This window comes from Hibiscus syriacus, unplaced genomic scaffold, assembly GCF_006381635.1.
Source record: "Hibiscus syriacus cultivar Baekdansim isolate YM2019G1 unplaced genomic scaffold, ASM638163v2 tig00111721_pilon, whole genome shotgun sequence".
In the NCBI taxonomy this organism is placed as follows: Eukaryota; Viridiplantae; Streptophyta; class Magnoliopsida; order Malvales; family Malvaceae; genus Hibiscus; species Hibiscus syriacus.
In genome coordinates, this window is record NW_024063164.1 from 617,606 (window position 1) to 645,034 (window position 27,429).

The 27,429-nt window shown below is 33.4% G+C and overlaps 1 long non-coding RNA gene across 2 annotated transcripts; it reads right to left on the minus strand.

The window, feature by feature from the left end:
• Nucleotides 1-1,301: 1,301 nt before the first annotated feature.
• LOC120168841 lies at nt 1,302-6,930 on the minus strand. 2 transcript variants are annotated; one of them, XR_005520604.1, is made up of 3 exons: nt 6,851-6,930; nt 1,748-1,879; nt 1,302-1,546 (listed from the first exon to the last, which is right to left on the minus strand). It is a non-coding gene; the product is annotated as an uncharacterized LOC120168841 (long non-coding RNA). The 2 variants fall into 2 exon arrangements; XR_005520603.1 differs by having other exon boundaries at nt 1,302-1,879.
• Between the last annotated feature and the right edge of the window lie 20,499 nt (nt 6,931-27,429).

Here is a 27,429-nt window from a genome sequence, read left to right on the forward strand (position 1 = left end):
AAATGTATAAATATAATATTTTAGACGTATTGTGATTTTTGAAAAAGAGATCACGCCCGCGACAGTCACAACACGTTACGTAACGTCCTCAGCATCCGCAACCGCGACACCGTAACCACGACAAAATCTGCAACCGCAATTTGATACTATGCACCACACTTACTCGTTAGCATTAGATGACGATTCATGTTGCTTGTTGTACTTACATCAACATTGGATGAACCTTCACAACTAGCACTCAGTTCATCATTATTACATGCTTGTAACACTGCATCCTCAAAAACAACTATTATTTTCAGTGCATTCTAGAACAACCTTGTCAACAAGAGAACCACAATCATCAGCATCCAAATTCTCTTGACTGATTGATTCCACAAGAAGCAAAACGGATGAGCTTGAGGAACTACCATGCTTAGCTGATGACTACTTGCTAACTGTCGATGCATTCATGGGGAAGAGACACTCTGAGCTGTACTAGATTAAAGTCTATTGACATTAGCAACAATAACTATTGACCTCGGTTGTAAACTGCATGTACCAGGTGTCAATTGTCTAACAAATTTATCTACACAAAGAAATAAGGTTTCATCAAAAACCAAATGTCTCGATGTATACATACAACCATCATTTGCAAGGCATATAAATCCTTTATGTTGAGGATTGTATCCCAAGAAAGTGCAGGGCTTCTATCTAAACTCCATCTTATACTGCTGGAATATGCAGAGGTGTGGAAAACAATGACATGCAAACACCTTCATCAACCATTCTTTGATTTCTTACCAAATAACTTTTCAAAGGGAGATAACTTTCAAAACCTTAGTTGGTAGCCTGTTAATATGATATATAACTGTTATTACTACATAAGACCAAAAAAGCATAGCATGGACTCTTAAGCCAGTAACACAAGTGCAAGCTCAATTACATTGTGATGTTTTCTTTCAACCATCACATTTTGCTCCGAGTTATGAGGACAAGTAATATGATGAAGTATACTAGCCTTGCTTAGCACCTACGACAGCCCCCTGAACTCACATCCCTAATTGGTTTGAACAACGTTGATGGGAAGACCAAACTGAGTGGCAACCATTTGTTGAAACAACTGGAATGTTGTGATATCTTGGTCCTTACTCTAGAGAATGTATATCCAAGTGTGTCGAGTGAAGGCATCAACAAAAGTAACATAGTAAGAAAACCCATTCGATGACACATGAGGACCCCACAAGTCGATAAACACAAGCTGAAAATGTGCACTATAAACAAATTTGGAATCATCAAACGTCAACGTTTGACTTTTTCCTATATGAAAAATAGTACACTTCTTATTAATATTGTTTACAACATTTACATTGATAGATTTGCACACTTTCACTAATGTGTCATAGGCAGGGTGGCCTAAACGCCTATGCCACAGTTCACATGAGCTAAGGTTGGTAGCTGTTGTGTTGACTTCAGCTTTGTCATGCCCATTCAATCTTCGAATAATGGTAAATGAGTAAAGCCCTCCATTTTCTTCACCTTGAGGCAACACATCTCCTGTGACTTCATCCTGAACAAAACATTCATTGGCGTGAAACTTGAAAAAAAACACGATTGTCCCTAGCAAGCTTGGAAACATAGAGTAAATTTTCTGTTATTCGGGGTACATGTAGTAAATCACTTGGTAATAAAGCATGAGAGGATGAAAGCAACATGGAGCTTCCAACAATGGAAACATCTAACGAAACTCCATTACCGACCACAAGCTTACCTGGACCACTATAGTCAGACTTATGCATAACATTGGTTACATCGAGCGCCACATGATGTATGGCAACGATCTTGTGAATCCATTGCAACATGGGCTTGAGGTTGGGCATTCTACTGAATTCCAGTATGGCTCCTGGTGTTAAAAGAACAACATTCACAACCAGTATTTCCATCATCATAAGAGTAGTGAGCATTTACAGATTCACCACGATTTTTACATGACACACCATGGAAATCCTAGTTAAATAAATGCCAACAACGATTAACCATGTACGCATTTTTGCCACACAACTGGCATTGAACCTGAGTGCGACCTCTTCCTCGTTTGCCTGACCTGCCATCAGAGAAGGACGACTGAAGAGAAGGCTTGTTATCATTCTTCATATATGATCCAGTGTTCAAATTCAACTTCTTTCCTTGCGCAAGATTTACGCTCATCGGAAGTATCTCAACTTGAGCATCAAACCCTGCAAGTTGAGTCTCTGTATCAACAAGCATCGTGCATATACTATCAAGAGACAGATTCTCTCATAGCCGTAGTAACATCCATGAATTGATGATATTCTTGAGGCAACCCCTTTAGAATACTTGCAATATGTTCAACCGGAGAGATCACATTTCCACATGAGGCAAGTGCGTCACAAAGTTCTATGACTCGCGTGAGATACATTCGCATGCTATCATTGCCTTTTTTATGGACCGAAGCTTGTATTGAAGACTCATCACAGCAGTGGTGGACCTATTTGCAAAGAATTGGAGTATTATGTTCCAAATGGAAGCAACCGTTTCTGCTCCAACAAACTGTGGCAGAAGATGAGCATTAACCATAGATAGTAACCAAGAAGCAAGGCACTATCTTGGGCAACCCACTCTTCATACGCTTCAAAACAGTATCACCATCCTCATTTACAATCATCTCCGGTGGAGGCTTCATCGACCCAGTCAACATCCACTTAAGACGGTGACAGCGAACTGTGAGCAAAATCTGTTGCTTCCATAAGAGAAATTCATCTCATCAAGAACGATGTTGACTTTCTTGTTTATAAATACTTTGACGTTTCTTGAAGAGAACTCCATTTGAGCTGCAACAGACTCTGCATTAACCGGCTCCAAGACACCTCGAGGCATTGCAGTAAGATTAAGCAACGAAAGATTAAAGAAAATGACCCAAAACTCCAGCGAATGATACCATAGTGAGTTTATTGGAAAAAATTTAGTTTATTCACAATTGAGCCTTATTTATAACATCCATACATGTAGTTAATTCGGCTAACAACCTAGCAAACTCACTAGCTAAGCAACTAACTACCCTAAAAACACACACCACGTGTCAGCATCAACCACATCTACCTACAATAGTAATAAAGAAATAAAATATTGAATACCACGAAAAGCATCTTTTATTCACCAGTGATGTAACTGTGAATTGAGATGGTTTAGAGTTTAAGATTTTAACAACTGTTTTGAATCATGGAAATATTTCAAGTACCTCTAATTTTCTTTTAACAAGTTAAAACTAAACATATTTATTGTCATTATTGAAAAATATATAACTAGAATGATTTTTTTTTAAAGAAAATTTCATCCCTTCACTAAAAAGATCTGACATTTCGACTCCTTTGCGTCTTTCCATAGTAGATAGAGCCACCAAATGAGTCAAGGACAAATCGATAGGGTATGTTGCACTGATACGGATACGAGGACGAGAAACGATAATTTTTAAAATTACAGGGTACGGGGACGGCAAGGGTACGACATATAAAACAATTTTAAAATTATAAATATATAAAAAAATCATAAATAAAGTCAAATATCAATACTCAAACCACAATATTAAATTTAGAACATTAAAATCTATAAACAAACCACAATATTAAAATGTCAAATTTCAAGATTCAAACCATAATATTAACTCTAGAATAATAAAATCCATAATCAAATCATAATATTAAAGGGTCAAATCTTAAGACTCAAACTATAATATTAAGTCTAGAAAAATATTAAACACAAATCAAACATTGTTAACATCTTCCGATATTAACTGGCTCTCTAAATCCAGCTCATCAAGCGAGAGTTCGGCAAACTCTAAACATCCAACATCTCCCAATGAATCAAAAGCATCTCCACCAACATCCCACATCTTGGTTTGCTCATCCTCATATTGATTATAACTCCTTGATAAAAGACGAAGATTGTAGTGGATGTAAACTAAATCTTCGGCGCGACTAGGATTTAACTTATTTCGCCTAAGTGAGATGATAAAAGAATAAGTGCTCCAATTTCTTTCACAACTAGAGGATGAAGTAGGTTGTCCAAGCACTTTGAAAGCCAAAGATTGGAGCAATGGAATTTCGACTCCAAAGTTAGCCTACCAACTTTTCGGATCCGAAGAATACCTCTTTGTAAGAGACATTAAATCTTCAAAAGGCCCGAGCTTAAGTGAGAAACAAGCAAATTCATCCAAGACTTTTTCATAATCATCATCATTTGGAAATAACCTACGAAAACATTTCATTCTCTCTCGAGATATTTCACCATCTCTATGAGGAGCAACTCTACAAGGATTCTCGCTTAGCCAACCATCACTATAAAACCTCCAACATATTGAAAAGAAAATTACACATTGTATCAAAGAACTAGGAGTTGAAAATATAGAATTCAAAACTAACAAAGTTATGTATGTACTTTGGATTTAGTGAATGAGCTAGACAATGAAGAGGAGTATAACTCTTTGCCCAACAAGCTATTAGAATCTCATAAACAACATGATAAAAAAGACTGAAGTCTAAAAGAGAACGTTTTCCTTCTTGTAAATTTCACACTTCGCTTTCTCAATCATGGAATCCCACAACTCATATACCAAATGAAGATATGGCTTATCAGTGTCACATACTCTAAGCAAGTTATAGATGGGCTTTGTAAAATCAATGATGTAAGCTACTTTATCCGACCAATCATCACTCACAAGCTTTTCTTTCACAAAGTTTGCTTTCACCATGTCATCCTCCCTATAAAAATTTCATTCATCACTAATGACCATTGCTTGAAGTCCCTGCTTGATGAGCTTAAACCTCTTAAGCATCACAATGATCAAAGCAAATCGAGTATCAGCAACTGAAAGTAACTTAAGAGGACTAAATCTTTGAAAGATATCAATCTCATGTTGTGGTTCATGATGAAATTCTTGATTTGTACGGCATCCCCATGAATATCAGTAATCCAATGCACAAGTCATATGTTTCCTCATTTCCCTCGACATTTTTTGTCGAACAAATGTTCTTCAATGCAAGATTAAGTGTATGGACAACACACGGTGTCCAATAAATATTAGGATACATGCTCTCAATAATCTCCCCTGCCCCCTTGCAATTAGCTGCACTGTCAGTAATAATATGCACCACATTTTGATAATCAACCTCATCAATCACTTCTTTTATCAAATTAGCAATGAAAAACTTATCTTTGACTTCACCAAAATAATTCATAGCTTTAAGAAACATAGGCCCATTTCCAGAAGTAACCATGAAATTAATGAGAGGCTTTCTTGTTGGATCACTCCAACCATCACACACAATAGTTAACCCTTTTTCTTGTCATGTTGCTTTAATCGGTTGCAAGAGCTTCTCAACATTATTTTTTTCTTGTTGGAGCAATATGGTTCGCAATTTATTATAATCAGGGGAACATAACCATGAATATTGTGGGTTGTAGCAAAAGTGAAAGCCCTATGATAATGACGATTTCTAGCAAGATTAAAGGGCAAACCACCGGTGTAGAACATTCTTGCAATTTCTTCATCTAATTGGGCTCTCATATTCATGTCGAATGATCTAGCAAGAGGTGACAAGCTAGGTTTTCTCTTCTTAGAAGAAGAATCAATCTCAATTCCAGTTGAAGATTAAGAGTGCAAAGAAACTTCTCTAGTTACTCCTTGTTTCTTTATATTGTCCCACTCTTCTACCAACCTTGCCATTTCAAGTTTTTTATTTGTAGTTATATTTTTGCAAATTACAACTCCTTCACCTGAAATTTGAAGTAAATGTGTCTTTATCGTAGTATAGCTTCCATTACGAGTTTTGTCTCAAATGTTACATCAAAAATTCCAAGTTCCTCCAATAGTCCCTCAGTTTTCTATCTTTGTCACATAATTCCACAATGGAGATAAATTCTTATTTTGGGACGATGAATGACCCACTCTCACTACTGCTTCCAATCCTACTACCACTTTGAGATGCCATATTTATACTAAATTAATCTGTTTACATTAAACAAAAAGCAGAATGAAACAAATCAATGAACACATAATGAAAATGAACTAAATAATTTAACAACATATTTAATTTATGAAGCACCAAACTCTAATTTCATCTCGTAATGAATCACCAAACCCAAAATATTTTTAACAACAACAAATAGTTAAACTAAATAATTTAAAATTAATTTTTTATTATATTTTTCAATCCCCAAACCCAAAGTACTTCCCTTTCCCGTTCCTTCTTTTGATCCTAACCTAAAGGTCATTTATAAATGTCAAACGTTTATTCAATACCAACAGCTTTTGTAAATTATAATTGTCAATGTTTATTCTTGCTCTGGAATTCAATAACATTTCTTAACTCAAGCATCTATTTTTTTCATCTTAAATCAACGAAACAATAACTTTTGTAAATTAAAATGGTCAATGTGACAATCCACTCAACCCCACCATTTTGTAAACTAAAATTATTTTATATAAAATAATTAAGAAAAAACAAATCTTTAACATCTTTTTTTTTAATTTTTTTCTCTGCAATTATTTTTTTCATGCTTAACATCTATTTTATATAAAATTATGTAAACTAAATTTATATAAAAAGACCAACGAGTTAAAAATTGTTTTGATTGGCATGCATGTGTGGTAAATCTTTAAAGCTAGAATTGAAACAACAGCTTTTGATTGGCATGGCAGCTTTTGATTGGCATGAACCAGCAAAGCTTTTTTTTTTTCTTAAAAAAAAATTCTCTATGGCATGGATCTACTGATACGGAACTTTGCATAACGAAACTTTGAAATACCACAATGAAACTTTGCATAATTGAAATAGAAAAGAGAAGAATGACTTACGAGCAACATGTTGGCTGGAGGGCTGGAGAGAAAGGAGAGGATACGGGAGGAGGAAGGTTAGAGGAGATGTTGAATTTGATCTCATTCCTCGATAGTGATTAGGTTTTCTTTTGTTTTGTTTTTAATCTTTTAACACAAAATACCAAAATTACCCTTGGAGATGCAAGTGATAGTCACATGTCGTCCCCGAAACATCCCAGGTCTTGGTCAAAACGTCCCTGACCTTGTACGGATGTACCCCGTCACTGTGGCGCATCCCCAGGATGTCTCCCAATCGTCCTCGTGTTGTCCTCGTGCTGGGGGCGTTTCGGGTACTTGAAACACCCTCCCTTTGTTGTACCCGTGCTTCTTAGGGGTGATAATAACCGGGTAGCCAGATTTTTGAGTGTCGGCCCGTGTCTCAGCCTGTGATTACTGGGTACCCTCTATCGGGTAGCTTACCCTTAAAATCAGGTTTCGGGTACCCAATTAATATTTTTTAATTTTTTAAATCCAAAAATTTTTAAAAAAAATTATAGAAACACATAAAATTTAAAAGTTCATAATACATAATTCATGTACAAAAATTAATGATTTGAAGTTAGTTTTAAGGATAAATATTTGGATATATGTATATATGTTAAAGTTTATTTCCAAAAGAAAACATTTAGAATATTAATATCGATCGTAATTTCTTTTCTTCGAATCGCATATTGATAAATTAATAAAAATATTTTTGAAATTTTAGAAATATAATTAAGAAACCTAAAATAAAAATATAATTAGAAATTAAAAATATAAATATATAAATATATTAAAACTAAAAGGTCGAGTCGGGTAGTCGATTATCAAAAATTTATGGCCCAGACCCAGCCCAATCACCCGAAAGAAACCACAGGTAGGGTATCTAGCTCGATCGAGTAAATTTTCTTAGAAAACTTCTAGGTTTTTAGGGTTCATATCGATGGGTCAACCATGTCAGATATTTTTAACACCCCTACAAACCACATAGTGGTAGTATGGATATTAGAGATCCAATCTAGTTTTTAGAAGTGGCTATTAAGCGATAAAGTTTAGTAAAGTATTCAGATAATCTAATCGAATCGAAAACTTACAAAAATTTGATGGATAATAGTTTGCGGTTAGAAATATTATATTTATATTTTTTATATTTATAACTTAACATGGAACAATAGAAGTGAATTTTTCATGTTAAAGTTGAATAGTGGAAATTAAGTGACTAAATTAAAATTTTTTGGAAAAGTACAAGGGCAAGGGTGGAAATCAATAAATATGATTTTTATATTGATATGATGATGTAAGTATGGTGATGAAAGCATGGCAAAATGGTATATGTTTTGATTTATTAAGGGTAGAAATGACTTTTGGACTAAAATGAATTTTAAATTCATTTTTAATAAAATTTATACAAGTGTAGATAGATATTTTGGGAGATTTGTCTAGAAATCTTCTTTCTTCTTCCTATATATGTTGTGAACCATGAAAGAAAATAGGCAAGTTATGAAATAGAAAAATGGTCCATATCAAATTCTTTATCATTTGGTGATAATATTTCATTGTTTCCATGCTTGAATCATTGGATTGTTGTTGATATGGAAATGGTTGAGAATGGATGAAAATGATGTGTTGATGATGAAATTATGCTTGAATCAAGTTGAAAATCAAACTTGATATATTTTTATTCAATTCGACCTAAAGGAAGAAAACAAAGAAAAATTGTGGAAAGATTTTATAAGGAATAGAAATGATGTATGAGTGATTCTACATGCTTGGAATATGATTTGAACCAATTTGGAAAATTGTGAAAGTATAGGAATTTAATTATATAAATTAAGAAATGTGGAGATTAGTGTGCAATTGTCTAATGTCTGATGTATTATGTTAAAATTGAATGTTGGGTGCTAAAATTGATATTTGGATGATGATTTAGATCAATTTGAAAACTTGTGAAATTATAAGGACCTATTCAAAATTTATGGAAATTTTAGGGGATGAAGTGTAAGTATTTAATAGACGATGTACTACGTTGGAACTAAAAAATAGAATGATGAATTTTATGTTAGAATGTGAAATTGGACTAATTTAGAAATTTGGTAAAGTTTGGGAACTAGATTGTAAATTATGGAAAAGATGCGACTTTAGTGAAATTTTTTAATTTTTTAGATGTTATATTTGAATTTAATGCTGGAATTTTTAGTTGTGTTAGTTGAAACTTGAATTGAAGTAAATTTGTAAAGATCGTTAAGATTTGGGGACCAAATTGCATAATTGTATAAATTATGGTTTACAGATAAAAAGTTAAATTATAAGTTACCCATATATGAAATGATCTAGATAAATTTTATTTAATTGATTAAATGATTTTATACGATATTTTGTACTAAAATATGTGTTATATAATATTGTTATGCGAATTGGAGTATAAATTAAATTGATTGAATCTGAATATGTATATGTGTGTGAATTGCGTTATACATGTGAAAGAAAAAGATTATTATAAGTTTACTTAACGTTCATATTGCATAAAATACTCTATATTGATGTTTTTATAATTTTATGAGATTTTATATTAATTAATATCTTCTATAATTATATAATGATTGCTAATAGTGAATAGATTAAGGGTAAACCATATGTACTTAAGAAAATTTACATGTCTTATGTAGAACTATAATAATAATAATCATTGTCAATGGGTGGTTGTGTGGTCATAGACAATAAACATAGAGGAGATGTTTCAATAAATTTAATTTTGGATATTACAAATGTTATATATACATGGTGATATAAAAGTATATGATAAGAGTTGTGCTAAAATCGTAAAGTAATATAATATAAAAATTTCTAATAAAAGAAGAAGAAAATATAAAAAGTGGTTATGTATGAGTAGAAATAAATCATGTTATAAAAATTAATCGGTGACTTATTAAATTAAGCAGTGTTAATTGTGATTATAGACCCGCCTAATCTTCATAGGAAACCAAATGTGAATTGGAAATTTAATATTTCATTATGAATTTATGTGATTAAATAATTTAATTATAATTTCTAAATTTGAAAGTTCAATAATTAAAACTAGTACTTTTATTAACTTTAAGTCGCATGCCTATATTTGTAAATATCAATTATATGTTAATATTAAAACTAGGAAAAATTAGCCCAAATATTTTAGGGTTGTAGAAAACCCTAGAAGACTCTCACTGCCAGCGTCGCTACATCCTATCCGTTAGATATGGCGTGAGATCTAACGCCTCGAATCACTTGAGATGCTCCAGCTTTTACGCGTGTGAGACACGCTGGCGGTCCCCCTTCCACATCGACAGCAGTAGCCTCGTGCATCCTCTGTGAAGTCCTCTGCCACAACATCAGGAGAACGAGCGTCCTCTCTCACGACTCAAAATGAGGGACCACAGCAGCAGGAAAGCCACATTAATCGAGCCAATAAATGTCAGAGGGCAGGCTTCGCAATCGGCCTTGCACGACTGAAGGAAAACAGAAAATTTCCTTCATGATATATACCTGAACACATAAACGAGATGGGAAGAGATTCTCATCAACCTATAACTCAAATAAAACAAAAAAGAGGAGCCATTTGAGAGGGGAGGAACCATTTGTTAAAATAATGCCTCGTATCTTTTATTGCTTAGCTGACCTGCAATATATAATACAATGTACAAGCTACAATACAAGAGCTGAAAAGTAACTCCTTTTAATTAATTCTCTAACAGTCTACTAACCACCTACTAACAAATTAACTGATCATTTGTTATCTTAACACTCCCCCCTCAAGTTGGTGGGTAAAAAACATTTGAAACCCCCAACTTGGTTGTCAAATACTCATGTTGTTGTGTTCCGAGTGCTTTTGTCAAGATGTCTGCAGGCTGCTCCCTTGAGAAAATATGTTCAGCAGTGATGAACCCTTCTTGAATTTTTTTCTCTAACAAAGTGGCAATCAATCTCAATGTGCTTTGTTCTCTCATGGAAAACCGGATTAGAAGCAATCTGCAGTGCAGCCTTACTGTCACAAAACAACTTGGCTGGTTGGTCCTGTTTCACTCCTAGCTCGCTTAGCAGTCCACTTAGCCAAACTAATTCTGCTGTAGTCATAGCCATACTTCTATACTCAGCTTCAGCTGAAGAACGAGCTATTGTGTTCTGCTTTTTTGACTTCCACGAAATCAAGGAATTCCCAAGTTTTACACAATATCCTGTTACAGACTTCCTTGATATTGGGCAAGTTGCCCAATCAGAATCACAAAAGGCAATCAGATCACACGCACTTGAAGAGTCCATCAGTATTCCCTGTCCTGGATTCTTCTTAATATATCGTATAACTCTCAAGGCTGCCTCCATATGCTCATTTCTAGGCTGATGCATGAACTGACTCAGATGTTGTACTGAATAAGCTATGTCAGGCCTGGTGTGAGTCAAGTATATAAGCCTCCCAATGAGTCTCTGAAACTGTGTCTTGTCTAACATACTTTCTTCATCTTGCTTCAAGCATGTTGTGTCCGAAAAAACAGTCTACTAACCACCTACTAACAAATTAACTAATCATTTGTTATCTTAACACCATTCAAAAAAACGAAAGCCATCTTTCTTTCACAACAAAAAAATTGAGAGAAATTCACACACAACCAGAGAAGAACAACCACAAATCAAAAACATAAAAAACATAAAAAAAAGATAGGAATAAAACCCAAAAAGCCTCACCTTTTTTGGCGAACAACCTTCGATTCTTCACCTGATTTGGAGGAGTTCCTCAACCCCTTTTGAAGGTAACATCTTCAAACTTCTAGATCTAGGCGGAGAGGGTTCTTTTTGGTCGATTTCGGGATGGTTTTGACGTTCGGGGAGTCGGGGACTTCGTTTTGGAGTCGTCTTCTCTTCGCCGACACTGATTTATGGTGGTTAGATTGTTTTTGCAGTGACCATGAGTGGTTTTCCCCTCTCTAGCTGAGAGGAAAAAAAATTAGAGCATTGGGAGAGTTCTTTGGTGAAAAAACGAGAGAAATGAGCTCTTTTGAAAAATTTTGGGTTTTGTATGGTTGTAAGTGGGTCAGGTCATGCATATGGGAATATTACTTGTAGTCCTTTTGAAGTTTCAATGAATCAATTTAGTCTATTTGACAACTTTAATGCCTTATATTTGTATTAGTTTTTCACCCTTTATTTTCCATTTATTTTAATTTGTTCCAAATGCATGTCCATTTACTTTCGATTTAAGCTGTTATGTTTCGGGTTGTTTATTTTTTCGTAGGCCAGTTTACTTTATAGTTCATTTTAGTCCTTTGTTTTTGACTTATCCATTTCTATATTCCCTTGTTTATATTTTCTATGCGGTTTGTTTATGACTTATCCATTTATAGTTCATTTTAGTCCTTTGTTTATGACTTATCCAGAGGATGACGATCTTCGTTGATTATTTCGAATTAAAAGGACATCCTTTTAGAATAAATCCAAATGAATCAATTCATTTTCCAATGCCAAAATCCTTTTTAGTAAATTTCATTCATTTCAAAATAAATTCAAATGAACAAAAGGGTTGTAATTTAAATATATGTTTGAGTGTGAAATTCCCAATATTTAAACAACATATAATTGCTTAGGTATTAAGTTTGGACGTTGTGGAGGTGTTCATCATTCCCCATGCGTAATTGACTCCTGAACCTTAAAAAAAATGAATCTTTGGTAAAACACAGATCAATTTTTATCTTTTAATATTTTTCTAAAAATGTGTTAAAAATATTTTTAGATATTCAATCTACCTAATCTAAAGATTAATGGAGACTCCAAATCAAATTGTTTAAAAACCCAAATTTCACCATTTTTTGTCTAATTCAAAAATTTTAAGTCTAACTGATCCCGCTCATCGATGGATTGTTAATGGAAACATTATGATAGCTTGGCGACTCTGCTGGGGACATTAGGGAATTAGACCATAAGCGATTAAACATTGTCTTTATATTTGGGAATTGTAAATTCGAATTATATTTAATTTATAATCATTTTGATTTTATCTTGATTTTTATCTTGTCATTGCATCATTTATTCATATAAATAATTGTATTGATATTTGATCTTATTGATTCAAATTTGAGAAAATTTTTGAAAATTGAAAAGTGTCTTTAGCTTGTTTCAGTTTTCAAAGGTTTGTGAGTTTCTCCTCACACACAACGTGTGCATTTGCATGCTATGAGCTTTCTACCTGTGCTCTGTCCCTATTAAGTTGGGATGAACGCTTAGCCTACGTGAGATAAATTGTTTCTTTGCATGGGTTTTAGCAAGTAACCTTTGGGTTCATACACCATATGTCTACGTGAGATAAATTGTTTCTCCGCGTGGACATAGGGGAATGTATCTCTCGAATTGAACTCGATTCGTATAAGTCTGGAATGGGCCATGATCGAGGGACTGGTAGCCTAAGGAGGCACCGACAAGGACAATTCAATTATCTTATTCCTTAGAACCAAAAACCTCATATAATTGGCCATAGTAACCCACTTAATTATGTTCATTCCAAAACTGTATGTTATTAGGCACCCAAATAATTTTGCACAAATAAGAAATAACACTAACTTTTGCTCTATATTAAAATCGATTTACTTTCCGAATAAAACATGTGAACTAAAAAAGTATGTGGTTAAAATTTACCTTTTCGAATAAAAGTATGAAGGTAGAAATCATGTTTGGGTAGGACCTATTAAACCATGTTTGGGTAAAAATCAAGTTAGGGTAGATTTTATCCATGAACAATAGTTCTTACTATTTTATCGATTATCTTATTAGTACTAACTCATTTTCTATTTGGATTCCCTCTATTTCTTGCACTTGCATTATCATGATATTTGCATCATCATTACATAAAAGTGTTGATTTGTAAAAGTGGTTAACAAAAGTAGAAGGTTTTCATATCAATACAAGGGTTTCATAACCAAGTAGTCAAATTCGAATGTCTAATGATTTATAAAAAAATTGATTCATGAACGAATGAATTCAATGTCATTTGAAGACTTTCTTTGAAGGCACAAAGATCGAAAGACCTTCCTAATAGTCAAACACTAGTCGAGAAAAAAATGAATATTCATCGCGAATACATGAAGGTAACTTCTGTTGGGATTCCGATGAAGCTCAATTGAACAACCAAATATTGCCAAGATGGGGTGATTTGGCTTTTTGAGTTTAGGGGGTAAGGAGAATAAAAATATAGACAATTTGCACAAGGATTTATAGTGGTTCGATTTCTCAACCAAGTCTATATCCACTACCTTAGCTCCTCACTAAGGATTTTCTAACAAATTCACTAATTTGTTATTTCCTTTTTACAGGATCAAGAGATAACCTTTACAACTCCCTAGCTTTTCATAAGCTAAGCTAGAACCAATCCCATTTACAAAAGATAAGAAATGTAAACAAGAAAAACCTCTCAAAAGGAAGGGTGTTTACAAGATTTAAACTCACAAGAAAACAAATAAAAGATTTGCAATAAGCTTAAAAACACACTAATATTTACGAGAGAAAGGAAAATAAGAATAAAAAGCTCTTCTCTTGTGTTTGATTGCTTGGATATGTGTTGGTGACCTTTCTTCAAATATCCTCAACTTGTTTTTATATGTTTGAATGACTTTGTGGATGTTTCTAGCCGTTGAGGATGTTTTGGAGCTGTTGAGGATTATTTTTCTGCAAAATAAAACTACTCAGGATATGGAGTATCAGTACTCCTTTAATGAGTATCGGTACTACATTTATAATTTTTAAATAAATTAGCCTTTAAAGATCGTTGAAGATGTTTTGTAATTTCTTCCAATGACGGTAGTTGGCTCCATTGAAGTATGGAGGCTTATCAATCAGTTAGGAGTCTTCCATATGGAACAAGCCGGAGGTGAAAGTCATCTTCTCGGTTGTGTCGAAAAAGGATAGAACTTCTTCAAAGATCGTCTCAATGTTGTAAAACCTTCTAATAAGTCAAGTTTTGATACCAATTATTAGGATTTCGATGAAGCTCAATTGAACAATCGAATATTACCAAGAGGGTGATTTGGCCTTTTGAGTTTAAGGAGTAAGGAGAATAAAAAGATATACAATTTGTATAAGGATTTATAGTGGTTCGATTTCTCAACCAAGTCTACATCCACTATCTTAGCTGATCACTAGGTATTTTCTAATAAATTCACTAATTTGTTCTTTCTTTTTACAAGATCAAGAGATAATATTTACAACTCCCTAGCTTTTCACAGGCTAAGCTAGAACAAATCCCCTTTCAAAAGATAATAAATGTAAATAAGAAAAAACTCTCAAAATGAATGTGTTTACAAGATTTAAGTTCACAAGAAAATAAATAAAAGATTTTCAATAAGCTCAAAAACACACTAATATTTACAAGAGAAAGGAAAATAAGAATAGAAAGTTCGTCTCTTGTGTTTAATTGCTTGGATAGGTGTTGATAACCTTTCTTCAAGTGTCATCAACTTGTTTTTGTACTTTGGAATGAGTTTATGGATGTTTCTAGCCGTTGGAGATTATTTTTACACAAAAATAAAACTGCCTAAGACAGAGAGTATCAGTACTCCCTTAATAAGTATCGGTACTACCTTTGTAATTTTTAAATAAACTAGCTGTTAAAGACCATTGGGCTTGACCAGTATCGATATTATGCTCATGGTATCGATATTACCGTGTAAAGTAGTATCGGTACCCCCTTAGGTATCAGTACCTATTTTTCATTATGGAATTTGAGATATTTGGAAAACATATGGTAGTATCGATACTACCTAGAGAGTAACGATACTTCTCTTACCTTTGGTATCGGGATCACATGAACAGTGTCGATACTTCTCTTTCATTTTTATAATAATGATACTGTAAGAACAGTATCAGTACTATGTACCCAAAAAACTTTGAACAAAATCAATCAAGTCCAAAAATATTTTTTTCCTTAATTTGTTATGTCAAAACATTATAAAACATGGTTCAACAACTTCCCCCTTGGAAAATCTCATAGAAGTAAAGCTATCAAGATTTAATGATCATAGCAATTGATAACGAACATCATAAAATGAAAGAGGTGTTTCAACATCCTGATTAGTCCAACAACAACTTTGAGGGAAATATCAAATCATGGAAGGAACTTAGCTCATGGACATGAAGACTTATGAAATTTGATTATTTGGTATAAGGAGAACTTGTGTCTTAATGAAGGTTTTTCTAATGGTGGTCACTTTTGGAATTGACACCTTTTGCATTTGCATTTTTATCTTTGCATTCCATATTAGCATCTCGTTTATCTAAGCATTTTTTGCATATACTAATCATGAAAGCATGAAATTAATTTGTGGAGAATTTCATTGCAGCGGTCCTAATCACATAACTTTATTCATACAATACCAAGAATGAAAGAAAATTTTAAATAAGAAAAGAAAGAACTATAAGAGAATTTGTAAAGAATACAAACACATTGGGAATCCAAATAGAGAAAACGAAAAAGAACATTATGGATCGCATCGTGTAAAAAAAAGGCTATCATGGTTGACCAAATTATTGCAAAGTTTGTTGGGCTCAACCAAGAAAACGGAAAAGAACAGATTTCCTCAACCAATGAGACCCCTAAATGTGTGATGGCACATGCTACTCCAAAGATAATCATTTCACCCAAGAAGCTTCCCGGTTACCAAGCAAGCCTCTCCACTACTAAGGCTCAAATAGTCGTGATAAATCCTCAGGGTAACCCCACTGATTATAGCATGTCTAATTCTGATGAAGAGAAGAAAACTAAAGATGAGATCCTTGAGAACTTAAAGGATTGGTGCAAAAAGACATTCAAAGGAATGAGAGGACGTAGCTCTCAAGATGAAATGGATGCAAATGAATTAATCTTGGTTCCCAACTCGGTGCTCCCACCCAAATTCAAAATTCCCGATTTTAAAAAATATGATGAAACCAATTGTCATACCTCCAATCTCACGATGTTTATTATAAGGATGAATGGATACACCAACAATGATCAAATTTTGATCCATTGTTTTCAAGACAATTTGATTGGACACGCTACTGAGTGGTATAATCAGCTGAGTCATTCTCAAATTCGTTCCTAAAAAGATTTAGCTTATGCTTTTTTGGGTCAACACAAGCACGTGACTAATATGGCCCCTAACTGAACGACTCTACAAAATATGGAGATGATGTGTAATAAGAGCTTCTGACAATACACACAATAATGGAGAGATGTTACATCCCAAGTGTATCTGTCAATGACTGAAATGAAGATCATCACTATGTTCATTGATACATTAAACCTCCATATATTAACCACATGTTATGGGTCTCCACTAAGAGATTCTTCGACATCGTCATATGTGGAGAGATGATTGAAAGAGATATCAAGAGTGGTAAGATAAGGAGCACTAGCAGTACTGGCACTAAGAAAACAACTAAAATCAATATTATGAGTTCCTATTCAACTAGTCATGGGATCAAATCTCATAGAGTGATTCGAGAAAAGACTCATATTGATCCAAAACCAAGGAAATATGAAGAATATCTCTTAATGCTTGTTAAAAAGAACCTTGTGACTATAGTTCAGCCTAAGCCAAAAAAAGCCCCAATTTCCTGACAACTATGACGTTAACGCCATATGTAGCTGTCACATAGTAAACCCGGGGAACACTACTAAGATTTGTGGGGCATTGAAGCACAAGGTCTAAACTTTGATTGATTCAGGGGCATGGACATTAGATGAGTAATAGGGAATTCTTTTGCAAATCAAGAACAGGCTACCGCTTTCACCAGAAATCTTTGTTTCACTTGCAAGAAAAAGCATTTCATTTTTTTTAACTTGTTTTTCTTTTTTCTCCCTTTATTTAAATGTTTTTAAGTTACTTTACACTTGAACATATTAAATAAAATGCTACCTTATGAGGTTATGAGCAGTGAGCAAATTCTAATCTTGAAATTCTTTAAATGTCAACTGAATTAAAAGTTCTTTAAAGAATCATGGTTATAGATCTTTGACAAGTGATAAGAATGAACCTTTATGAAACAATGACCCTTGATCATACTCCAAAAGATACACCCGAACATGATACGATTCTCTTGCAAGGACAACGATAATGATCAAAGGGCTTGGCATTCATGTATATATTAGAAGCGGACAAAATGGGGCATCTCTTGTGTATGATATTGCAAAGCTTATTAGATTATAATTATGTTGAGGACATTCAATGATGATCACAATCCTCACATATGGAATGGTGGAGTATATGAATTTAGTTTAAGTCAGTTGCTTGGGAATTAAACTCTAAAGAAGAAATTTTCTAACCTTCAATGACACCTAGACTATAACAGGTTCTTCTAAATGATCTTAAGAAATCTTGAATCTGAATACCCAGGAAATTAATGAAGTATTATCACAAGGTAAGTGCAATAAAGCTAGTGTTATTATACTAAAGTAATTGGTTAGAGAAGTAACTCAATAGCGATGGCTTTATGAATATGTTACATTCAAAATGTGACATTAATCAGAGACTTGGTAATTTAGTGTTTTCTCCAAGTGGTTGTCAAGTCGAGGACTTTGTGACGAGATGAATCCTTCAACTAAGTCGAAATAAAGACAAATTAAATCAAAGCAATAAAATTTAAGGAAACGACAAAGTTTGAGGTTTGAATTAATAAGTAGTTTCAGTGGACGACAGACTAAGGGAGTTGAAAACATCTATTATAGTCAACTTCATACAAGCACTCAAGAATTTTGTTTTTAGATTGATATTTCTACAATGCCTCTACTAAAGGAGTCTATGAAGCTTAAAAAAATGGATGATTTTAGAGAACTGAAATAGAAATATTCTAAAAGGTCTAGCAATTGAATATTCTAGTTGTGTCATTTTGTCTGCATTTGATTAGAATGCCAAGTTCAAAAAGAGAGGCATGTCAAAATGTTCACGATGACCGAGAAAAGTGTTGAAAACATTTGATGTTTCGATATAACAATTTAATATAAATGAATTTTAAGAATTTTACAAATGTTCTTCTAAGTATATTTGATACAAATTATCCAAATATCAAAATATTACTCCAAGTTTTTCAAAGTCCAAATTTAATTCTTACTAAAGTATAAAATTGTGTTTTAATCTTAAAAATATTTTTGAAACAATTTTCACAAAGTATTTCGAACAAAAAACGAGCCAAAAGTTCAATTTTCAAAGGGATGTACCGATGCACTAATTCATGCATCGATGCACTCCTAATTAAATTGAATTTCGAATGCATTTAGTGCATTGATGCACAAGACATGCATCGATGCACCCCTGAATGTTTTGAAACATCGAAGAAGATTTGTGCACCGATGCATACCCCAGTGTACCGATGCACTAAGTCTTCCAACGGTCGAAATATTTGAATTTTACACATAGTGTACCGATGCACAAAGCCTATGCATCGATGCACGCACGCTCCCAATTATTTTACTTAATTTTTTTCACACAATAATGGCTCTATTAACTTCACCAATGATCCCCAACGTTCAGAAGTGATTCAAGGTGTATTTAAACAAGCTTAGAAGCCATTGATCAAAAATAATAATCAAGAAACAAGAGAGAATCAAAGAGAAAGCATCAAACCTCAAGTTTGAGCATTTCAAGCCTATTTTTCATTCAATATTCATTTTTGCTTTGAAGAACACTACTTGTACTCAATTGTATTCATTCTTGAGTGTTCTTTCTTTTTTCTAAGAATTGTGCAAACAATTTACATTGTGAGGTTTTTCTTGTAAGTTTGCAAATTTGTGTATTTCTCTTTGGGAGAGAGTGTGCTCAAGAATTTAGGGTATAATTCTTGAGAGAGTTGTAAGGTTACTCTTTGTCATCAAAAGAAAGAACAAATTAGTGAATTTGTTGGAAAATCCTTAGTGTGGATAGCTAAGGTAGTTGACGTAGACTTTGGTTGAGAAAGTCGAACCACTCTAAATCGTTGTGTAAATATTTTCAATTTTCTGCAAAAACTTCCACCGAAATTTTTATTGCCAATTCACACCCTCTTGGCCTATTCCATCGATCGATTAACTCAATAGTTGGTATCAGAGCTTGACTCATTTGAAGGTTTAATCGCCTCTTTAGTAGATCCGGGATGAGTTACATCGATAATCAAGTCATAAATGGACTTCAAACTTCGACTCCGGTCTCGATTCAATGCCCGTCAACAAGCCTCCTTTTTTTAATGGAGCTAATTACGCTTATTGAAAGAATAAAATAATCTATTTCATTCAAACAAGTGACAGAGGAGCATGGAATATCATAGAAGATGGATACATCAAACCTTCCACTCATCCAAGATTGTGGAGTGAAGAAGATACAAGAATGTTTCAGCTCAACTCCAAAGATATACATATTATTTTTTTGTGCTCTTGGACCGGATGAATACGGGAGAGTTTCAACTTGTACAACCGCCAAGGAGATATGGGACAAACTACAAGTCACTCATGAGGGCACAAACGAGGTAAAAGAATCTAAAATTAGTCTTCTAACTCATAGCCATAAAAATTTCAAGATGAAACCGAATGAAGATATTAAAGCTATGACGGATAGATTTTCAACGATTGCCAATGGTCTCAAATCATATGGAGAGATCATACCAAACGAGAAGTTTGTAAGGAAGTTAGTTTACTCTCTTTCGAAAGCTTGGCAATCAAAGAAGACGACAATCATTAAGGCTAAGAACTTAAAGTCTTCAACTCTTGATGAGTTGATTCGTTCTCTCCTCACACACAAAATGATGTTTCAAGATGAGGTAGACCTCGAGAAGATTGACGAGAAACCAAAAGAGAATGAGAAGAAGAAAAAAACATGGGAGTTGCTCTCAAATCCACAAAAGATGAGAGTGATTCGGATGAAGATGACGATGAAAAGGAAATGGCATTATTTTCCAATCTGTTTAGAAAATTAATGAGGCCCAACCGAGGAAGAAAATTCAAATGCAATGAAGGCTTCAAAAATGAACTGAATGAGAAATACCCTATCATTTTCTATGAGTGCAAAAAGCCGGGGCATGTCAAATATAATTGACCTCAATTAAAGAAGAAGGGTCAATCAAAGAAAAACACAAGGCTCATGTGGCTACATGGAGCAATGAAGAAGGTTCCGATGAAGAGGAACAAGAAGTAGCCAACTTGTGTTTGATGGCCATCGGGGAAAATTTTAAGGTAACCTCTAACTCATTTGATTCAGGTGAATTATCTTATGATAAGTTATTAGAGGATTATAATGGGTTGGCTTTGGATTATAAGACTTTATTTTCAAAATACAAAATTTATATTTCAAAATTGAAAAATGAAAATAGTCTTATGTCCAAGACTAACAATGAGCTTGAAAGTAAGATTAAAGAATTGCAAATCAAAATTGATGATTTTGAAAAGAAAAATATTGATTTGCATAATTTACTTTCAAAAGTTCATGATGATCATAAAAAAGAAATTGATGATCTTAAAGTCTCTTTTAATAAAGTTGGAGCAAAAAGTTTTGAAAAAGGTGAAAATTCAAAATTCAATTATGTTAAAAAGAGCTTTAAAAACTACAATCATAAAGGTCCCCAAAGAACCTCAAATAAAAAAATTATTAGAAGTATATGGGTTCCTAAAGGACTCATTACTACTAAAGTCAATGATATCCTACATAAATGGATACCCAAGGGAACTAGGATTTTGGAAACTAATGAATATGGACCCAAAAGAATTTGGCTACCAAAAATAAAAAATTAATCTATGTTTGTAGGAAAATGAGCATTGCTACAAGGCATGGGAAATAAATTCAAATTCATAGTAGCTTGATAGTGGATGCTCGAGACATATGACCGGAGATAAGAGCCGGTTCATAGAGCTTAACGCAAAAAATAGAGGAGAGGTGACTTTTGGTGATAATTCAAAAGGTCACATTGAAGGTATATGTACAATAGGTAATACCTCTTCCATACAAATTAAGAATGTTTTATATGTGAATGGATAAAGCATAATCTATTGAGTATTAGTCAATTATGAGATAAGGGATTCAATGTCATGTTTGAAACTAATGGTTGTAAAGTCATTGACATTGCATCTAATCGAATTATACTTGTTGGTCATAGAATAGGAAACATATACATGGTGCATTTAGATTCTATAGATATGACTAATATATGCATAGTTACTAAGGATGAGCATGATAGTTGGTTATGGCATAGGAGACTAGGACATGCTAGTATGAGTGTTTTGCAACAGTTAATTCAAGGAGATTTAGTTCGAGGGTTGCCTAAACTAAAATTTGATAATGATAAAATCTGTGATGCTTGTGCTAAAGGAAAACAAAAGCAAATTTCTTTTAAATCCATTTATGATGTATCTACTAGTAGAGTATTACAAAGATCTTTTTGGGTCATCTAGGACCACTAGCTTGGGTGGAAAACAATATGCATTTGTCTTGGTAGATGACTATTCTAGATATACTTGGGTTCTATTTTTAAATACTAAAGATGAAGCATTAGAAAAATTCATCACGTTTTCAAAAGTAATCCAAAATGAAAAAGGTTACTCTATAACCAATGTTAGGAGTGATCATGGAACTGAATTTGAAAATCTTGGATTTACTAAATTTTGTAATTCTAATGGTATTAGCCATAATTTTTCAACACCGAGAACCCCTCAACAAATAGAGTTATTGAGAGGAAAAATCAAACTTTAGAAGAAATGACTAGAACCATGCTTTGTGAAAATAATTTGCCAAAATATTTTTGGGCAGAAGCCACAAATTTCGCTTGTTATGTTATTAATCGAGTAATGATTAGGCCTATTTTAAAGAAAACTCCATATGAACTTTTCAAAAATAAAAAGTCTAACATTAGTTATTTTCATCATTTTGGATGTAAATGTTTTGTTTTAAACAACGGTAAAGAAAATCTTGGCAAATTTGATGTTAAAAGTGATGAAGGAATTTTTATGGGTTATTCCTTAAATTATAAAGCTTGTCGAGTTTTTAATAAAAGAACTTTAGTTATAGAAGAGTCTATACATGTTGTTTTCAATGATAATCCCCTTCCGAGGAAGGACTCTTGTGTGAATGATGATGTAGGTATTATAAACACAAATGACATTGGAGAACCATCATCAAAGGAAGAAGCGAAAGATAAGGAAACTCAAGATCCTCTCGAGAATTCAACCATTGAAGAAATGGAAGTCTCTTACCCAAGGGAATAGAACTATGTCAAAGATGGTGAAATAATATGTGATCCATCCAAAGGGGTAACAACTCGATCTTCTCTTAGAAATATATGTAATTATGTTGCATTTATTTCATGTATAGAGCATAAGAATATTAAAGAAGCCTTAAATGATGAACATTGGAATATGGCTATGCAAGAAGACTTAAATCAATTTGAGAGAAGTAGAGTATGAACATTAGTTGAAAGGCCTAGTAATAAATCTACTGTAGGTACTAGATAGGTATTTAGGAATAAGCTTGATGAAAGTGGTAATATAGTAAGAAACAAGGCTAGACTTGTTGCTCAAGGCTATATTCAAGAAGAAGGCATAGACTATGATGAAACATATGTTCCCGTAGCTAGGATGGAAGTAATTAGAATGTTATTAGCATTTGCATGTTTTCATGAATTTAAATTATATCAAATGGATATAAAAAGTGCATTTTTAAATGGTTTTATAAAAGAAGAAGTGTATGTGGAACAACCTCCAAGTTTTGAAGATTCAAAATTTCCATATCATGTTTTTAAATTGACAAAAGCACTCTATGGTTTAAAATAAGCTCCTAGAGCATGGTATGAAAGATTGTCAAACTTTTTAATTGAAAAAGGTTTTTCAAAAGGGAAGGTTGACACTACATTGTTTTTAAAGCATAAAGGTAAAGATTTATTAGTAGTTAAAATTTATGTTGATGATATAATATTTATTTCTACTAATGATGCTCTTTGTCAAGAATTTTCTAAGCTAATGCAGAGTGAATTCGAGATGAGCATGATGGGGGAGCTCTCATTTTTCTTGGGACTCCAAATCAAGCAAAGAAAAGATGACATCTTCATTAATCAAGCTAAGTATGTCAAGGATATGGTCAAGAAGTTTGGACTGGAAAATGGGAAACCTCATGCCACTCCAATGAGCTCATCATCAAAGCTTGACAAAGATGAAGGAGGTAAATGTGTGGATGTTAAATTGTATAGGTCAATTATTAGCTCTTTGCTCTATCTAACCGCAAGTAGGTCGGACATCATGTTTAGTGTTTGCTTATGTGCTAGATTTCAATCATGTCATAAGGAATCACATTTACTAGCTGTTAAGAGGATCTTTAGATACCTTAAGGACACTCATAGTTTAGGACTTTGGTATTCTAGAGACTCTAGCTTTAGCTTGCATGCCTTCTCAGATGCAGATTATGGATGATACAAAATAGATAGGAAAAGCACCTCCGGTACTTGCCAATTCCTAGGAAATATGTTGATTTCTTGGTTTTCAAAGAAACAAAATTGTGTTGCATTATCTACCACTGAAGCATAATACATTTCAACGGGTAGTTGTTGTGCACAAGTTTTATGGATGAAACAACAACTTTTTGATTATGGAATTGAAGTAGGTACCATACCTATCAAGTGTGACAATACTAGTGCTATTTGTCTCACTAAAAATCCCATCCAACACTCTAGAAGTAAGCACATTAAAATCAGACATCATTTCATTAGAGATCATGTCGCTAAAGAAGATATAGTTCTAGAATATGTTGATACTTTACACCAATTAGCAGATATTTTCACAAAACCTTTAGATAAAGAAAGATTTTGGACACTTAGGAGAGAACTAGGTCTGACCAACCTACCTTGACTTAGTGTTTAAAATAAGTTTAGCACTTTTTAATTAGTTTTTGTAAAATGCTTATAAAAATAATATTTTTGATTGCATTCTTTGCTATTAGTTAGGGGGAGTTTATGATTCTTAGTGAAAATTAATTATATGTTTAAATTATGTTTAAAGATAGATTTGATTGATTGAACATGATTAATTTTCAATATATGGGTTTCCAATACCACTAGAGCTAAATAATTTATTATTTTGAGTGTTTAAAAAGGATTTTTGACATTTTTGTGCTTAATGCGTCGATTCACTAAACAGTGCATCGATGCATCCTTTGAATATGCATCGATGCATCCTTTGAATATGCATTGATACACCTTGAAAGTGCACCGATGCACTCCTTGAATGTGCATCGATACACTCTGTTGTGCATCGATACACTCATCGAGTTTTGGGTGTTAAATCCATATTTCCTCTTTATTTTCTCAAAACCCTTAAAACTACTCAGCCCACTGTTCGTCCCTCTCTCACTCTAAACTCTCCATTTGCCTCAAATCAACATATTCTAGACAAATTTTGATCGTTTTTCATCTCCAAAACATGCTTGCATCATTAAATCGTGCAAAACATCACTACATTCTCACTCAATCCAAAGATTCAAGGTAATATTTTTTCTAAACCCCCTGTTTTATTGATTTTTGAACTTAGAACTAGTTTTGATTATTTCTAGGATAAACAAATTATCGGGCATTGATTGTTTAGTGTTTAGAACTAGATTTTACAACAAATTTCATCAAAAACAAACAATTTTGCAAAATTTTCTTTGAATTTCGAAATAATTTTTTTTTTCAAAAATTATTGGTTTTAATTGATTTTTTTGATTCAATTGATTATCAAACATTATTTTCAACATAGTTTTTCAAAACTTTGCCCATTAGGATTCGGTTTAGATAACCTTGACTATTGCGGACTCAATTGAATTTTGGGATTGATTAAGATTGCATACATATGTTTAAATTTACAGGTTATCCTATCATATTCCGTCTTCCTTTACAATGTCTAATCCTAAACGACCTAGGTCCTCATCGATTCGATCAAACCGCCCTCATATTCCTCCTCCTCCACAAAATCCAAACCCAAACGAACCCGAATTAACAATTCTTAATTCTTGCTTCAACCAACCTGGTCGTCGTAGAGATGAATTATATGATAGGTTCGTTAGTTATTTTCAATCCTACAAAATCCGAGAGGAACGTATTCCTTCAATTCAAGCGATGGAGGATATTAACTTCAAATATCTTCATGTCCTTCGTTCCTGAAAATTTGATAAATTATGCCAAATTAAGCCAATTATATATCAACAATTAGTCCGCATTTTCTACTCCAATGCGGTCTATGTTCAAAATGCTTGTCAAACCAAAACCATAGGCATACGATCCTATCTGTTAAGAGAAGTCATTTTTATTAATTCAGAAACTATCGTTAATGCTTTTGGTTTAGACGATGTCGGCATAGATAATGAAAGAGATGTTGTGGCCACACTATACAAGTCTAAGGATAGTGTTAGTACCTTACAAACACATCATGACCGATTTCTTCATTTAATGATCTCTTGGTGGTTTTGACCATCCAGAAGGTAGGTACTCCACTCTTAGAGTCATCAATTTATGGTGGATACATTGTATCCAACATAATAAGAAAATTAATCTACCACATATTATTTTTGGTGAGCTTGTCGATACCGTAAACGTCCTCCCTTCGAAAAATATAGAAACTTTAGTTTACGGTTGTCTTCTTCTAATCTTTTTATCAAGTTAGGGCTTAAGGTATCGATTGAGATTCTCATGCCTCTTCAAAACCAAATCAACCTAACTTCCTTAACGAAAGCGGGATGGAAAAATGATAAGGAAACGGGTCAATGGGTTTATCGACCTCCTAAGCAGACTCTGGGAGCTAGCTCTTCACAAGCTCCACCTTCACCGGCTTCGGACGATGATACCGAGCTTCAACAACTAATGCAAGATATTGACGAAGCCATACCCGATGACGAGTCAGCACAGCACGAAGAACAAGCTCAGCAAGAGGATCAAATGCCTCCTTATTTTCGGTCATTTATGGAGATATTTGATCTAAGGTTTGCATCCATCGAGTCCCAGTTAACCTTTATGGGGGCTCAACAACGGGAGATGAATGACCGTTTAGATGTGCTCACACTTAAGATGCTAGCACGCTATCCTCTTCCTCCTCCCGATCCTCCGATAGAGTAGATCTTACCTTGCTTTGATTTTTTCTTGGATTGAATTTAGAACTTGGATTGATAAACATTTTGATGTTTTTGGATTGTTTTATTTTGGATGATTGAATGTTTAGATTTATGATTTTGGATGATTGGATGTTTGAATTTATTATATATATTTGGTTTGGTTTGAATTTTCAATTTGAGCTTAATGTTTATTAAATTTTGCATATTTACATATTAGTTGCATTATGACCAATTTTGTCATTTCAAGTTATGAATATTGAATTATGAAACTAATGGCTAACCTTTCTTTTGGTTGTGATCTTAGCAGATTTAGCTATATTTATAAGTATCAATTGGCTATGTTTCAAAAACCTTCTTTAAAATCGTTTTATAGAGACTTTTTGATTTAACAAAAAGGGGGAGAAAAGTTGTTATAGTAAGGGGGAGTAATTTCAAAATTGATTTCAAAAATTATTTCAAAGAAAATCTTAAAATTACTCAAATGTTATGTTATATCAAAAAGGG